The sequence below is a fragment of the Pinus tabuliformis genome, chromosome 1_2 (assembly GCF_031772625.1).
Source record: "Pinus tabuliformis cultivar Carrire ecotype Pingquan chromosome 1_2, CPIR1, whole genome shotgun sequence".
NCBI lineage: Eukaryota > Viridiplantae > Streptophyta > Pinopsida > Pinales > Pinaceae > Pinus > Pinus tabuliformis.
The window spans coordinates 897,261,764-897,280,564 of record NC_142298.1 but is presented as its reverse complement, the minus strand read 5'-3'; the positions used below and the strand labels follow the sequence as shown (position 1 = coordinate 897,280,564).

Genomic DNA, 18,801 nt, shown 5'->3' with positions numbered 1-18,801 from the left:
TATATTAAGTTCAATACCATTATTACATCCTTTGGTTTTAAGGAAAATACGGTTGATCACTGTATATACCAAAAGATCAGTGGGAGCAAGTTTATTTATCTGGTCCTTTATGTTGATGACATCTTGCTTGCTGCAAATAATTTAAGTATATTGCATGAGACTAAGGAATTTCTCTCAACGAACTTTGAAATGAAAGATATGGGAGAGGCATCCTATGTGATTGGAATAGAAATATTCCGTGATCGATCACAAGGAATATTGGGATTGTCTCAGAAAGGATATGTCGAAAGGATTCTAGAGAGATTTGGAATGAGTAAATGTTCACCTGGGACAGTTCCTGTACAGAAAGGTGATAAATTCAGTCTCATGCAATGTCCTAAGAATGATGTTGAACGAAAGGAAATGGAATCAATTCCATATGCATCTGTTGTTGGTAGCCTGATGTATGCTCAAAACTGTACTAGACCGGATATCAGCTTTGCGGTCGGTATGTTAGGGAGGTATCAAAGTAATCCAGGAAGGGAACATTGGCAAGCTGCAAAGAAAGTTTTGAGGTACTTACAAGGCACGAAAGATTACATGCTCATGTATAGAAGATCCAATGAATCGGAGGTGATCGGATATAGCGATTCAGATTTTGCTGGATGCATCGATACTAGAAAATCGACTTTTGGTTACTTGTTTATGCTTGCTCAAGGTGCCATATCATGGAAAAGTGCGAAACAGACTATCGTTGCTTCATCCACTATGGAGGCAGAATTTGTGGCATGTTTTGAAGCCACAATTCATGCATTATGGTTGCGGAACTTTATTTCAGGACTTGCGGTTGTCGACACCATTAGCAAGCCGCTGAAAATTTATTGTGATAACTCTGTAGCAGTATTTTTCTCAAAGAACGACAAGTACTCTAAAGGTGCCAAACACATAGATCTGAAGTATCTTGTTGTGAAAGATGAGGTTCAGAAACAAAGAGTGGCAATCATGCACATCAGTACAGAACTTATGATTGCAGACCCTTTGACGAAAGGGTTACAACCAAGACAATTGAAGGAACATTTTCAAAGAATGGGTCTTGGTTGTATTAATAATAATTGATGTGTGACATTCTGAGCTCTTTTATGTGTTTCTGATATACAATTATGTGTCTCTTGTTTTAATATAGTAGTACGTATTTTATGTAATTTTAAACAAGAAAGAGTCTTATAAAGATATTATGTTTAATCATTATGATATAAGACATTATGTGGACCATTATGCTGTTTTATATAAATTATGAATATGAATTGATGGTTTGCTGGTATTGTAGTATATGGAAGGAAATGCATTGAATTAATAGTGCACAACCGCCATAACTCTCAGCAATTTATCATAGTATGATGTTCAACACTTAATATTATGAATAGTCGGGTCAAGTGGGAGAATGTTAGAAATCTGCAGTTTCTACATCTTAATGTGACCCGATTAAAGCATTAAAGCGTTAAAAGCGTTAAAAGCATTAAAGCATTAAAGCATTAAAGCATTGAATTGGTATATGATGGACGTACCAGATTAAGTGTTAAATAATATATAAAGGATTGGGTCCTCTCTCCCCCTGAATAGAGTGGCATTCTTCTCCATCAAGAAGCGCATAAAGAAACAGGGCTAGAAAGAGAAACTGAATTCTGAGAAGAAGAGTAGGAGTCAGAAGAAAGTAGATGGCAGCCATTACATCTTCCGCTGTTAATCAAGGTATGTCATCTTAAACAATAGATCATATTGAGTTTTGTTTGTGAAATATTCGGTATTGATGATCTTTGGGCTGTTAATTTGAATTGTTCATAATTAATCAAGAAAGATTTACATGGTCACCATGCCCAGAAGTTTTCTCAGCTCTTCATCGTTTCTCACTGCCAACAGAAGCTATGGTCACCATGCCAAGAAGTTTTCTCAGCTCTTCATCGTTTCTCACTGCCAAGGAGCCATTGTTATCTCTTGCGGCATTTCCAGCCAACTGGAGCACCTCGGCAGCGAGATATTCAAGAACAGCAGCTAGGTGAACGAGAGCTCCTCCTCTGACACGCTCGGCATACTTTGTTGCCTTGAGAAACGTGGCAACACGCCAGACGGGGAACTGGAGACCGGCCTTCGAGCTCCTTGAAACAGATTGCTTACCATCAACTGATTTCCCTCTTCCTGCCATTGCTCAAGCACTGGAAAAAATAACACTACTCCACTTCCCACAGATAAATTGCGCAGAGATGAAGTACTACAGGGCGCCGCTAGAAAATCATTCACCGTACCGAATTCGATTTGGCCGAATTTTCAATCGTACCGAACCGCATCGGTGAGTTTGCGATCCGACCCGCATCGGTGAGTTTGCGATTTTTTTTTGGCCAGTACAGTTGAATTTGGTAGCTGTAGTTTAAACTCGTAATATTGACGCAGTTGTTTATAATGAGATTTTTTGAAAGTCTTTCGGGTGGGTTTTTCCGGTCGAAATCCGGCAGGAATTTATTGGAATCACAAGTTTGATAGCTAGTTTCTGCACAATGAAAGCGTCTCAATGGTTTTCGAGGGTGCTGAATCCAAATATGCAGTTAAAAAACCATTTTAACTGCAACAAATCAAGATTTAACCTCAAATTCTTCGGCCGGATTCCGTCACGGGAATCTCCAAAAAATCGCATTATAGACAACTCCAATATTGACATTTTTCTCTTTTTAATATTTCTTTCTGACAATTTTATTGATCTTAACTTTTTTCATATCTATTTGTTTTAATTTCTTTACAAATTAATAATTTTAAAATAATAAATATAAATTTTAGTAGCGTAATTTATGAAATGGTTTTCTAATGTGTTAAATTTATTTATATATTGTCTAGAAATCTTCGGCAAAATCACATAATCAGTCTTTTGTCGACGCGTTTCGAACCAACCAGTGTGGTTCATCGTCAGGACAAGTTGAAGAACTAATCTGGCTTAGCTTGATTAAATAGAGTGTGCAGAGACTCCAACGGCTATATTGCAACAGCTAATTTTGACCTGAGGATCAAAGTCAAACCACTGATTTTATTATTAATAGAAGTTAATTGAATAATATAATAAATTTATTGTTTTAAATATAATGGTCATTATATCTTCATATTTATTAAATAACCTATATTTATTATTATCCCCAAATTATTTAAATACAAATAAATAGTATTAAATTACTATTATTCTTAGAATTTAGTTACAATAGGTAACTGTGTATTTATTTAATAATAATTGTTTAAATTAAAGGGTCCAATGGTAAACTAGATATAATGGTCATTAATAAATTATGGTAAACTAAATAATGGTAAACTAAATAAAATGGTCATTAATAAATTATATCTTCATATAACCAATATTTATTATTATTCCAAATAATTTAAATATAATAAATCGTATTAAATTACTATTATTCTTATAATATAGTTACAATAGGTAACTGTGTATTTATTTAATAATAATTAGTAAAATTAAGGGTCTAATGGTAAACTAGATCTTCTTCAAAATAAATCATTTTTATTAATTATCTAAATGTAATGGCCCTTCGAAACTCAAATAATAAGTTCATACAATAATTTAGTTTATTAAATAATCTATATTTACTTAATAATTTATAATTCTAATATTATAAATAGTATTCTAGTTAAATCATTATTATGTAAATTAAAGTACATGATTATTAAAAATAGTATATCCATTAACTCAATATTATATCATATATTTCTAATAATTTCTTGTTTATCATTTAAACTTCTTATAATTAATTTAGTAATTTATATCCATTAAACAATCAATATTTATTACTAAAATTTTTATTAAAATTAACTATGTTATTACTTATAAGGTTTAAAAAAGGGGGTCTTTATTAATTCAATATATAGGAAATCAGTTAAAGGAAATAACAAGGTGAAGAAGAATTAAACATCAATGCAAAGAATCTAATCTAATTTTAATTTACCCCCTGGGATAAGGTTAATACCATAATTAGCCCGAAATTAATTAATAACATATTACTACCTCCTGCACTCCATGACCCTAAGGACATGAAGGGCGTCTATGTCATTCCCTGTTCCTGTGGGACCCCTTATATTGGTGAGACTGGTCGCTCTATCAATCAACGGATTAGCGAGCATTCGGCTGACTTAAGACATGGTAGGACCAAGTCCTCAGCCTTGGCTGAGCATGCAGGGAAGACTATGCATCATGTTTGTATAGAAGATGCTCAAGTCATTGCCAAAGTTGCGCAGTTTCACCATCACAAATTTAGAGAGGCCCTGGAGATTGAGAAAAGGCCGAACAATCTTAATAGGGATGATGGCTGGAAGATTAGCAGTTGCTGCGTCCCAGCCTTGTCTTCCTAGCCTCCTCATTCCCCTTCTGTTAGGTCTTAGGGTTTCTGTCTTCCCTCTCCTCTAGTTCTGGTTTTGGCGGGTTTGTCATGGACATGCTTTTTCAACTGCTTTCACGCACATAGTTCGTACTATGCACAATAAAAGCTCTGCACAATGAAACAATATCATATTTGTCGTTCTCCCAAAAATACCTCGTCCTTCGTAAATATTTATATGATATACGATCTGAGAATTGCAAAATTATCTTTGAACAACAAAATATTAAGTGAAGATTTGTTCGAGAAATCGACAAACATATCTCATGTTCTGCACAGTCAAATATTTGCAGAGCGAAACATAATAATAATACCATATTAACATTAATATTTTAACATTAACTTCCTTATACACTTGTAGTCAAAAATATATATTGAAGTATACGATATTATTGGTGATATTTGTATTTATGAATATGATTTTCTATTTGTGTGGAGAGGTTCGTATTTCATCCACACTACGCGTTCTACACTACTTTCTCTGCAGAGCGATGACTACACAAAATTTTCTATATGCGTTATATCAGCACACATAACTCTATTGTGTGGAGAGGTTTGCATTTCGTCTACTAAAGGCTTTTATTGCTAATATTTTAGTAAGCAATTGACGTATACAATATTATTGGTGATATTCGTATTTTCAAATATCTTTTTGTATTTGTGCAGAGAGGTTCATATTTCGTCCACATTTCTTGCTCCGCATTACTTGGTCCATACAACAACAACTGCACAACTACTTTTGTATGTGTTATATGTGGACACATAACTCTATTGTGCAGAGAGATTCACATTTCATCCACTAAAAGCTTTTATTGCTAGTATTTTAGTAAGCAATTGGTTGTAATCAATATAATTGGTGATATTTGTATTTCCGAATATCTTTTTGTATTTGTGAAGAGAGGTTTGTATTTCAACTACATTTGTGTTTCATCCCATGCTTGTTTCCCTACATGTTATGTCTAGATGCGTGACTCTATTGTGTGGAGAGGTCCGCATTTCATTCACATTTTTGTCTCATCTATTTCGTCCACTAAAGGATTTTATTGCTAATATTTTAGTAAGAAATTAACGTATGCGATATTATTGGTGATATTCATATTTCTAAATATCCTTTTGTCTTTTTGTGGAAATGCCTGTATTTCATTTACATTGCTTGTTCCACACTGCTTTCTCTGAACAAAAACAACTGCACAACATCTCTCATACGTGTTATATCTAGACGTGTAACTCTATTGTATGGAGAGGTTTGCATTTCATTCACTAATACACATTTGTTCTCTGGCATGTACTACATACTCCGCACAGTAAAATATATTCCCAACGAAAGATAATAATATTCTCGGTTCTCCTCGCACATATCCAATTCTTCATAAACATTGATATGATATATGATCTGGAAATTTATAAAATTATTTCCACATCTGTTCTCTACATAGGTTGTGCACACTCAAAACCACCTCCCCACAATTACTTCCATACTCACTAATGTCATTCAATCAATAATTGATATTTGAAGCTTTTATTATTTCAATTAATAGACTTGTCCTAACTGCACACTTGATTTACTGATCGCTTAGTTGGAAGGTATGTATTTCTATGTTTCTACTTCCATACATCCATCCCTATCACATGTTTTGCACATTGTCTATTCGCACAAGAAATGCTTTGTAAACTGCCTTTTTCTCTTCAAAAAACTTGATAATTATGATATAGGTACTTAACTTTTGTTTTCTTATTATCAATTAAGAAATGATATTCACACTGTCACCAAGGTTTCATTGGAAATTCTATTCAGTATATACAAATTATCACTTCACAATGTTATCCAACTTTGCATTTTTTGAAATCATTAAAATATTAAACATAAAATCATGATTTTGAAAGCATTAAGATATTAAAATTAATGTGTATTCTGAAAATGGATACAAAATATAAAGTTTTGAAGCTTTGGTTATGATTTTGAAAGCATTAAAATATTAATATTAATATATAAACCTTACTATTTAGGTTAACTCACAAAACCAAAAGGTCTATTCAAATTCAAAACAACAACGCATCTAATGTTCATTCTTATTAATAGTCCAATTTTCACATTTTTTTTCTATTAGTCTAATGTCAATACGGTTCCTGTGGATTTTAATAGGTGAAGCTTGTATAGTGGTGGTTGTGTGGAGGAAGCATGTACAGAAGAAGCGTGTGTGGAGAAAGTTGTACAGAGACTGGAGTTAATCAATTAATCCATTATTGTATATGGATTTTGTGTGAAAATTTTGAGTCTTTAATTATGCAACAAAACAACCTTTTAGCATAAGCACAACTTTCACTGAACACCTTTTGCAGACCGACTATGATTTCTTCACTTCAGAAAAATCAATTTCTTTTGAACAAAAAAACTTTGCTAATTCACTGATTAAAGGTTGTACTCTTTGCAGAGTCAAAGCCTGTTTATAGTTATCTTTTCATAAATAGGCATATAGGAGGAACTACAGATTAAGTGCAATTTCGAGGGGAAGCTTTGAAACTTTCATCGTCGGAATCTTTGTACTCTGCACAAAAAGTTGTTTGCAAAAAGGTCTGCCCCTACTCTGGACAAAGTTAAAATATGATGACAGTGAACATTATTTATGTTTCATAGAAAAACAAACTATTCTCATGTTTCATGTTATTAACATATATGTATCAATAGCATAATACAAATGCCCAAAGCATAAGTTTGTAACATTAAGCAATACAATCACAGTAACAATAACAATATTGAGTTTCAAATTTCAATCATCATATCTATAGTTGAAATAAATAAACATAATACAAATGCATAGAAGATCATATGCTAAGCATTAAGAACTATGATTCTCAACGTGAATTGCTTGTATCAATAATGAAAATTCTTAATGGCTCAATTCATTCTCTCATTCACTCTATTATTGTGGCATCTTCTCTTTAAGTACTTACTTCTACATTTTCCAAAAGTAAATACGTGAACTGAAATATGAAAAAGGAGAGCTGCAAAAAAAAGCAAGCAACTGAATTTAGCAAATAGACTTTGTGACATCGGTAAAATTAACAAATCACGATGATTGGATACTAGTAAACAGAAAACAAATATGCAAATATTTAAGGACACTTACAATTTGTGAGAGCATATAAGCTAATTTTTTTACTATTAGCCACCTCTCAAATGCATGGCTTCTTGAAGTAATGTCTTCAACTTAGCCTAAATGAATTATTTCATTGGTCCCATTGTAATCTCTAGCCTCACATGTTGATTGAATAATTGTTTTTTTAATTTCCATTTCCTCCTCTTGTAAATGAGTGGACAACATAGATTTCATGTCATTAATACTAACAAAGTCAAGTACCCATTTGTCAATTTCTTCTGTAGTAAAATTAGTTATAACATTAAACTACCCTTCCAATGATTGTTTTTTCTTGTCTAGTTCTAATGTTAGTGTATTTTTTGTAATCAATTCAAAATTTTGTATAATGCATGGACTATCTAGATCTTTAACAATTTTCATGACCTTTAGAAATGCATCATTTCTTCTATTCTCTATTCTCTTACATTCAAAAACGTTTTTTTCTAGTGTACTAATTTTTTTGGACCATCCAACTTTGATTTGTCTCAATCGATTAGCATTTGGCAGTTCTTTATTTTTCTTGTCCAAATCAGACAACAATTCAAACTTTTAACCAAAATCAAGCAAGTCATTGTTAACAGAATGCTTGTCTTTGGTAACATTATTTGTGAGAAAATCAACAAATGAGTTGATTTTTGTGCTAACCATAGCATAACACAAACTGTATGTATACATGCTCAATGCTTTCTAATCTATGGCATATATTACTTACTATATGGCATTTGACTGCATTAAAGAGTTGCAATGCTCCAATAGATCCATGAGATGTGTTAGTAGTGGGAATTAGGTATTGATGAGTCCATATTTTGATTGGAGTCATTAACGAAGTACACAGATTTAAAGCATTTTCCAGCATCTCTATTGTTGCTTTCAATACCAAGTTCTCTGTATTTCGTTCCTCAATAGACACTACAAGCGCATTCCCGATAGCTTCATGCAATGTCAAAACATCTATGACTGCAATTCCAGACATATGAAGATTCATTTATGTCATATCAATAACTTTTTTACCATGCATCCTTACTTTTTCAATTTTCAATATTTTACTCTCTTTGTTATAGTTTTCATCTTGAAAAGCGACAAACTAATCATCAAAAATAGAGAATTATTTGGATATTTGCTTCGTTTTTTTTGTTATCCCTTCAAATCACTACTGGACCAATCAAGTAATGGAATTCCAATCTCCTCATTGATAGCTTCTTGATTGCTTCTTGTTTGCAGAGGAATTTTGCATTTTTCCAATCAAGGCTTCTTGTAATCTATGGAAGCTAATAGTTGACCGTGAATTAGTTGTGTAGCTTCGGTATCTTTTCATTTTATTTCACTTGAATATGAAGACAAAGAAGTTTCGAGTATGCAAACAGAATATTGCATAGCGTTTATGATTCTTTGTTTATGCCTTGTTTTACTACTAATAGTTGCTTCTTCAAAAAAAATGTAATAATAATTGCTCCTTCTTCATTATTTCTTTTAGTACTATGACTCTTTTCGCTTTCACTTGAAAATTTTGTCAACAAGATCACACATTTGATCGTACCTAGATGTCAGACAAATAGACCTTCTGGATGAGTGTCTCGCAAGACTTCAACTTCTTTTAAATTAAAAAAATTCAAAGACCTTGCAAAATCTGTAGGAATTTACAGGGTAAGTTCCACAGAAAGAATACCAAAAGGACACCGCTCACAACCAGATCTCAAATCAATACACCAGTATTTTTGACGTGGTTAAAACCCTCAGAGTGCAAGGAGGGAAACAGTCCACGGCCTGTCCCAACGTGGGTACTACAGGCAATTTATTAATCAAAGAATGAAAATTTACATAAGCTTCTCTCATGCACGGATTACCCGAACAATGACCCTCCATGCGCTTTAAATAGAACTCATGGACCAATCAGGTGTCAAGCCACGGATCAAGTGTCGGTAATACCGAGGTGAGAGTGAACCGTCGGATCACTACATATCGTGACCGTCGGATTGTAAGTTACAAAATGTACAACGGTAAAGAAACACACTTTACCTAACTCTAACCTAACTCTATACTAGACCAAGTTGAACTTAACTATATCCTATGTGTCGGAATATCCTAACATCCCCCCTTAAGAACAACTTGGGATAGGATTGAAGGATTTACAAATATGACACAATAGGAGAAGGAAGGAGGCACTAGAGCATATCCCCCCTTAGTGACAACTTCCTGAACTCCAAGCATATATCGAAGTTTAGTGAACTTCGCCTCTGTGAGAGCCTTTGTGAAGATGTCTGCAACCTGATCATCTGTTGGACAATATTGCACTTCAAGAACATGGTCATGAATGAGCTTTCTGATGAAGTGCATGTGTAGTTCAATGTGTTTGCTGCGCTGATGCTGGACTGGATCTTTGCATAGCTGAATGGCACTTTGATTATCACACCAAAGTGTGGTTGGATGCTGCTGCTCAAAGCCAAACTCTGATAGGATCTGACGAAGCCACAAGGCTTCCTTACTAGCTTCCACGGCACCACGATACTCTGCTTCTGCTGACGAAAGAGAAATGGCAGCCTGTTTCTTACAAGCCCATGTAATAGGTCCTGAACCAAGAGTGAAGACATAACCGGCAGTAGACTTCCGATCATCAGGGTCACCAGCCCAATCAGAATCAGTGAAACCAACTAATAGAGGAGTTGCTTTGGCACTGTAATGAATCCCAAACTGTACTGTACCTCGAACATAACGAAGTATTCTTTTAGCTGCTTTCCAATGACTTTCACGGGGGTTTTGCATAAAACGAGCAACAAGGCCAACAGCAAAGGAAAGATCAGGACGAGTATGGGTTAAATACAAGAGTTTTATGACAAGTTGACGGTATAAGGTAGCATCAACTTCAGGAGAAGTACAAGAGACTGAAAGTTTGACTCCAGACTGAAAGGGAGAAGGGGCTGGCTTACAGTCTTCCATGTGAAAATGACGAAGAATATCACAAGCATACTTGGACTGGGAAAGGAAAATACCCTCTTGGGATTGCAAGACTTGAAGACCGAGAAAATAGTGTAAATGTCCTAAGTCTGTCATTTCAAATTTCTTTTTAAGGCTGGACTTCACATGGTTTATAAGGTTGGGATCACTACCAGTAAGAATAAGATCATCAACATAAAGAAAAAGGATGATAAGAGAGTTGCCCACTTTCTTGGTGTAGACAGTATTGTCAGAATGACACCTAGAAAAGCCAGATTCTAAAAGAAAGCTATCCATTTTGGCATACCAAGCCCGAGGAGCTTGCTTGAGGCCATAAAGGGATTTCTTAAGTCGACAAACAAGGCTGGAGTCTGTTTGTATGAAGCCAATGGGTTGTTCCATATAGATTTCTTCCTGCAAGTCCCCATGCAAGAAGGCAGATTTAACATCCATTTGATGGACTTCCCATTTTAAAGAGGCAGCAAGGGAAAGAACAAGGCGGATAGAGTTCATTTTGGCAACAGGGGAGAAGGTTTCAGTGTAGTCAATGCCTTCAACCTGTGAAAAGCCCTTAGCAACGAGACGAGCTTTATGTTTATCAACTTTCCCATCTGGTCCATACTTGGTTCTGTAAACCCATTTACATCTAACAAGTTTGCGTCCCTTTGGTAGAGGAACAAGATCCCATGTATCATTTGTCATTAATGAATGATATTCTTCATTCATAGCTGCTTCCCAATGTGGATGGCCTGAAGCTTCTGCAAAAGTGTCAGGATCATGATTTACTGGAGCTTGAGCCAGTAAAGAAGAGGCTCTTTCAAACTGAGAACGTGTACGTCGCTGATCTGTAGGATCACCGGCAAGATCACCTGCTGCATCCCGAGTAGCACAGACCCATCTTGGAAGTTGAGGATCCTGAGAAGGTGGGGGAGGATTGTCATCCTCGCTTTCATCATCTGAAGAAGAAAGTTTTCAAAAGTAGAAGAGATAGGAAGAGGTGGCACATCCGCCGGACTAGGCTCGCAGGCCGATTTATTTTCATCAAATTTTACATCTCTTCTAATGATAACATTTTTGGACTTAAATGGAATAAGTCTATAACCTTTTACATCTTCAGAATATCCAACAAAAGTACATTTCTCACTCTTAGGTTCTAAAGCTTTATGCTTTTCATCTGGAATATGGGCCCATGCTTCACTTCCAAACACACAAAAGTGACTTACATCTGGTTTAATGGAACTCCAAGCTTCTTCTGGAGTGATATTCTCTAGAACCTTAGTAGGAGTGCGATTGATTATATAATTTGCACAATTAATTGCTTCGGCCCAAAAACTAAGACTGAGTCCTTTAGATTGCAGCATACAATTAGCCATTTCCTTTAAGGTGCGATTTTTCCTTTCAGCTACACCATTTTGTTGTGGAGTGTATGGAACAGTATGTTGCATTTGAATTCCATTTTCGGTGCAAAAGTTGATGAATGTGTTTTTAACATATTCTCCACCATTATCAGTTCTTAGCTTAAGAATTTGATGTCCAGATTGTTTTTCAACAAAGGCTTTGAAGGCCAAAAAAGTGTTAAATACTTCGCTCTTGAGTTTTAAGAAGTATACCCAAGTGCGTCTGGAGAAATCATCAATGAAAGTTAAGAAGTACTTGCAGCCAGAGAATGAAGCAACAGGAAGAGGACCACATAAATCACTGTGCACAAGCTGTAAAGGGGCTGAGGCGTGCCAAGAGGCACGTTTGTCAAAACTGTCCTGATGATGTTTTCCGAGTACACATCCGGAACAAACACCATCTCTGCAAGATACCATAGGAAGACCTGTCACCATATTTTCTTTACATAGATGCTGAAGGGAGCGATAGTTTAAGTGACCAAATCGCTCATGCCAAAGTTTGCTCACTTCATCATTATGAGCAACAAATACTGAGGGAAGATTGGATGACCCAAAGTTGTGAAACTTATACAACCTTTTGGAATCATCAGCAAGACCAGTAGCTAGAATCTGTTTAGGATCTTTTAGATCCTTGATTACAACATCATGAGGTGAAAATTCAACAATTTTACCTTCACCTGAATGAGTTATCTGATAGACAGATAGAAGGTTGCAGGATAAGGTTGGAACACATAATACATCATTAAACTGACCATTGTCTAGATGAACAGTTCCAGTCCCTACACATTAAGAGATCTATCATCACCAATATATATATTTTTGGTGTTACAATCATTTAAAGAAGAAAACATGGCTTGGTTTTTGGCCATGTGACAAGAGGCTCCAGAATCAATGAGCCACTCATGAGAATGAGAAGAAGAAGAAGATACATTTAATGCATAACCAGACTGAGATGATTGACAATGACATGCAGAAAGTGCCATTCCGGAAGTTGAAGTTGAAGTAGGCTCCACATGGATGTTATGTTTCTTCATTGCGGCTTCCAAGGCTTCCATCTTCTTAAAGCATTTAGATTCTAAGTGGCCATCTCGATTACAAAAGTTACAATGTCTATCAGTCTTCTTCCATTTGTTTTTATTGGTCTTATCATTTTGCTGAAATGATCTTTCATTTTGAGGCTGAGATGGTTTAGGACCATTCTTTTGAGGATATGACTTCTTAGGATTCTTTGAATTTGGTTGCTGCTGGGCGGCTAACGCTTTCGTGGAAGAGTTTCCAAGATTAAGAAGACCAAGGTGTAAGAGTTTTTCTTGTTCTCTTATTAAGGAATCACAAAAGGAGTCAAAGGAAGGGGCCTTGTAGTCTTGTCCTTGACAAATGAAAGCTTCCCTTGTAGAATGGAAAGTGGAAACAAATACAGAGTAGGCTGGTCCCAACTTAGTAAGGATGGAATAAATAAGGTTACCATCTTCTTTCTTAACTTTAACACCTTCCAAGAGATATCTAAGGGTCTTGAATTTGGACAAGAAATCTTCAATGCAAGAAAAATTATTAGGATCCAAAGTAAGCAGCTCATTTTCAAGTTGATGGGCTCTAATTTCATTTTTAATCCCAAAAACTTTAGCAAGTTTTTTTAATGCTTCATGAGGAGTCTCAAGTCCTGCAATGTGGAATCTAAGATCAGGAGAAATAGACATCCCTATCAAACCACGTGCTTGATCTTGTCTATTTTCCCATTTTGCCGCCTTGTCTTCATCTTTTGGTTTCTTCTCTTGGTTTGTGGCTATTCTGAAGAGACCTTTACTTCTAAGTAAATCTTCCATGTATTCTACCCATTGGAAGTAGTTAGTGCTGTCAAGAATGACTTGGCATGGACTTTCCATTTTAAAAAAAACTGAAGCTGAAGATGCTGAAAGTAAGTGTTCCAACGGATAGATCTCGAAAAAATAGGCGGTTTTAAAAAAAACGGCTCTGAAAAAGGCTTCCGGATGAAGAAGTTATGGCTTTTTGAAAAAACATTGTTGATGCTGCCGCAAAGTGCGCGAATGTGCGGGAATGAAAAAATCCGCCCCCACAAAATGGAGACTTGAACCCAAGACCTCTACTCTCTTAAAATAGCTTTGAACCAATTGATCTATACAAAAAATTTGAGAGAGAGAGAGAGAGAGAGAGAGAGAGAGAGGGGGGGGGGGCCTTGGTTTGCGTGCTTGCCTTGAGAAAGCTCTTTTTCCCTACAAAACACAAAACACAAAACCCAACACGAATATGCAAAGAAAAACGAACCTTGCGGCTCGAAGTTAGCTTTAGCCAAAAAACTAGAAATTTTTTAAAAAAATCTCAAAGTTAGCTTTAGCCGAAAAACTAAATATTTTTCTCAATGTTTTGATTTTCCGAGATCACACTAAGGTGCAGGGAAAAGAGCATACGCATGAGAAAAATCCTTCCTTTCTGTTTCTGATTTGCCCAGATCGCACAGAGTCGCAGGGCAAAGAGTATACGCAGAAATGAAAGGTATAGATCCGGTTAAAAAAAAAGGATAAATAAACTGAGACCGAAATAAGCAGAGAGAAAATAACAGTAAACTGTAAAAGAAACACTGTATACCTCCCGATCTGAAAAATGACACAGCTAGGGCTACCGGAAACCTTTTCGCGTGAAACGAAAGGGGTTCCTCACTGCAACAGATGCTCCGAACGCAACAGAGCAGTCCTCTCGGCCCGAAAGCAGTCAGAAACAGCAGATCTAGGAAACGACAGCCGCATGCAGTTCTACCGGCTTCAGATTTGGATCACCAACGGACGCGGCCCTCAAATAGCTCTGATACCATGTAGGAATTTACAGGGTAAGTTCCACAGAAAGAATACCAAAAGGACACCGCTCACAACCAGATCTCAAATCAATACACCAGTATTTTTGACGTGGTTAAAACCCTCAGAGTGCAAGGAGGGAAACAGTCCACGGCCTGTCCCAACGTGGGTACTACAGGCAATTTATTAATCAAAGAATGAAAATTTACATAAGCTTCTCTCATGCACGGATTACCCGAACAATGACCCTCCATGCGCTTTAAATAGAACTCATGGACCAATCGGGTGTCAAGCCACGGATCAAGTGTCGGTAATACCGAGGTGAGAGTGAACCGTCGGATCACTACATATCGTGACCGTCGGATTGTAAGTTACAAAATGTACAACGGTAAAGAAACACACTTTACCTAACTCTAACCTAACTCTATACTAGACCAAGTTGAACTTAACTATATCCTATGTGTCGGAATATCCTAACAAATTGCTCCTTCTTCATTATTTCTTTTAGTACTATGACTCTTTTCGCTTTCACTTGAAAATTTTGTCAACAAGATCACACATTTGATCGTACCTAGATGTCAGACAAATAGACCTTCTGGATCAGTGTCTCGCAAGACTTCAACTTCTTTTAAATTAAAAAAATTCAAAGACCTTGCAAAATCTGCAAGTTGACTTCCATTCTTCACGTTACTTAGCCAACAGTAAATGGAAAAGAAATAAATTATTTCTTCTTTTTATATTCAAATTTAACCTGCCAATTGTAATATTGTCTACAGAATTTGGCAACAAAATACCTATCCATACTAATTTTTGGAAGCAATAGTGGTTTACCTCGAAACCCATCATCTCGAATGACCATATTATTTTTTGTTTCTTCATGTATGCCTTTTCTCCAGAGGAAAACTTTTGCTTTGCCAGAAATTATACAAGACTGTCATCCAGTTATCATGAAAATAACTTGTTTTACAAAAATATCTTAAATTAGACAAAAAATTGAAATAACTTGTTGCTTCCACAATATGGGATAACAGAATTGCATTGATTCTTTTTCAACACTGAAATTAGGAGTATGTGGCAACTCATCAAAAGTGTGACTTGAAATGAGGGTTGTTATCTAATATGCCATCATGAAAAACCTATTTCTCTTCTGCAAATGTACTAACTAAAAACACAATTCATTTGAAATAAGATCAACCTAGTCAAATACACAATTTTTTTTTTTTATATGAGTAATAGAGAACATAGAGAATGGAACTTCGCACAGTGGTAGTAGTTTCTAGGCCCATTAAATGTGCATACATCCAAAAAAACTCTCTGAATGGTTCTCTAAATAAAGTGATATCTAGAGAGGAAAGATTAGAAGGAACCTCAAAATCTAGCAAAGCAAACTCCATTAAGATTTTCAAGCCATTTGCTTATGATACTAGAAATATATTTGCATTTGACAAATCTAACTACATATTCAAAACTACTAGCTTCAATATCCTCCTAAATGTCTCCGCACTCAAAGAAATACCATTACCTTTGGTTGATAATATAATTGTTTTTTTTCTCAAATCAAACTTATCTACGCATAAATGAACTATTTCATTGAAATAAAATATCTCTAGAACGCATGCAACATTCTTTATTCTGGTAGACTATATCTTATTGTTGTTCTTCTCCTCCACAGACAGATTCACACATCTCTCATACGTAGTCGACCACTGAAATATTTGATCAATAAATGCAAGTGAGTTAATAGTATCAATGCAAATAGCTTCTTTCCTTCCCCTTGAAGCCATTTTTACAACAAACTTTAAATTTTTTTGTCAACCAACAACGCTTTCAATGCACTATAGGTATAGATCAATGATATGCTAAACAAGAACCACTTGTTACTACTTTGTCTGTGAAATCCATTCTTTAGGACATTTCCAATATATAGCAACTTAGTATAGCAAAACTTGCATTTATGAAAAATAGCAAAAATAAATCACATAATTTAAACCACCACAATTTTGGCCAGAAAACAATAGAAATTTCGACATGATTTTTCAGAAAATCAGTCACAATTGTTTTTTGGGAAATCGTATTACAGTTTATAGTGCTAAATTCGCTACCTTTTTCCATTTTCGATACATGTTATTAGTCTACATGTGACATGTTTTTTACAAAATAAATAGCAATTAAAAATGGAAAATCATACGTTTTCGAGAAATAGCACAAATAGTTTAAAAAACAAATCTCGAAATTCAGAAATCAGTTACTCCATGTACGAAAACATTAAATGTGAACTTTCCTAATAATGACATATAGCTTATAGGTTTTCAACAATCACATCCACTACTATATTCATGTTAGTGTAGAGGTAATAACATTTATGTTTCCAATTACGTGTCGGTCCATCCATTTCAGTAAATGGGTGTTAAACTGTTAATGTCAATATACTGTCTACGAAAATGGAAAAATCACACTCCGCACAATGAAATCATTTTTGTGTGTTTCTTGTTCTTCTCCTTTCTTCTGCTTCTACAGAACGCAATTTTGCAATTCCACGTCTTTACCATATGCAGTATACTTCCCCCGCATTGATTATAATTACTAGCAAAACTTCAACTATAACATTATTTGTTTTTTTTTTGCAATTGGTAAAATTTATTATTAAATAATTTCATTTAATTAATAAATCTCACAGTGAAACATGTTTCTATATATAGCATTAGTTATATAAATACTTAATTATGTAGATTCATTTGTTCCTTGCAAAGCCTCTACACGCACACAACCACTTCCACACAACTAGTTCTATATCCAATAACGTTTAGAAAATACTCATTTAGAATTGATTATTGTAAATTTTATGACTTGAAACATAAGTTTTATTATGAGTTTCGCACAACAAAAAGCTTCCCACAATAAAACATGTTTATATGTTTAGGACATCTTATTTTAAAACTTATTTGCTTTAAGAAAACAAATTGTATATGTCTATAAGAAAATCACTTATAGAAATTGGTTTATAATTTACCATTGCAAAAAAATATCTCATAGTTCAATGTATAATTATTATTATTTATTATTATGATCATTTGTTATTGTGCAAAGCTTTCACAGTAAGCAGTTTCCCCCACATTATGGAAACTCTTATCCTAATTTCAGCAGAATGAAAACTGGGTACAATGAAACATGTATGCGTGCCATTTTCACTCTTCTACATGCATTCATAAATAAATATGACTGCAACAAAATGATAACACTTTCTAGCCCAACAACCCTCAATATTTATCAACATAGTGAATTGTATTCAGATTCAAATTCTAGTGACAACAGATGTAATAGATACAACTTCACATCTAAAACAAAACCTAAGAATTATTGAAATAACTAGTAAACAAATTGAGTATTAGAACAAAATAAACAAAAAGGCATTTGAAGTATTATTCATTATAGAACACTCAATAATATATGAAATTGAAAACCAAATACTGGTAAAGTTGTTCAATTATTATTTTTTGTATAACGTTCGAGGACTCGGGTCCATACAACATCCCATGTCAAACGTTATCTCACAATTGTTTACATAATTAGAAAACATAGAAAAAACAGTAATCATAATTAAAATAAGTTATGATCACAAAGCCATGGTCCAGGAAATAGGCTTTGTTGCATAAATCACTTATGAAAATGTCAATAGTTCAATTGCAAAGGTGTCCCAATGACAGTTTTGATTGCAATCCCATCAACTGAAATCTCCAAAAGTCATCTGCAATAGATAACAAGGAACTACATTCAGGAATTAGAATATTCCATCATAACGCATACATAATATCTAAATAGTAAAATTCTTTGATGACAAAAACAAATGTTCCAATGCATTAAAACACTTACAATATGCAAAAGCATAGTCTCATATTCTTCAGCTCTCAGCTATCTCTCACAATCAGGATTCCTGCAATGAATTCCTTCACTTCATCTTAGATGAATTCTTTCATCAGAGCAACGATAATGTCCTACTTAACATGTTCATTGAATATCTCCTCCTCAATTTATTTTTCTTCTTATTACAATTGCAAAAACGAGACAGAGTACTCTTCATTAACATCAACAAAAGTAATTATCCATTTTCTAACTTCCTCTGCACTAAAAT

At 34.7% G+C, this 18,801-nt stretch overlaps 1 pseudogene; it reads right to left on the bottom strand.

The window, feature by feature from the left end:
- Positions 1-1,873: 1,873 nt before the first annotated feature.
- Positions 1,874-2,179, bottom strand: LOC149208842 (protein H2A.7 pseudogene; annotated as a pseudogene).
- Between the last annotated feature and the right edge of the window lie 16,622 nt (positions 2,180-18,801).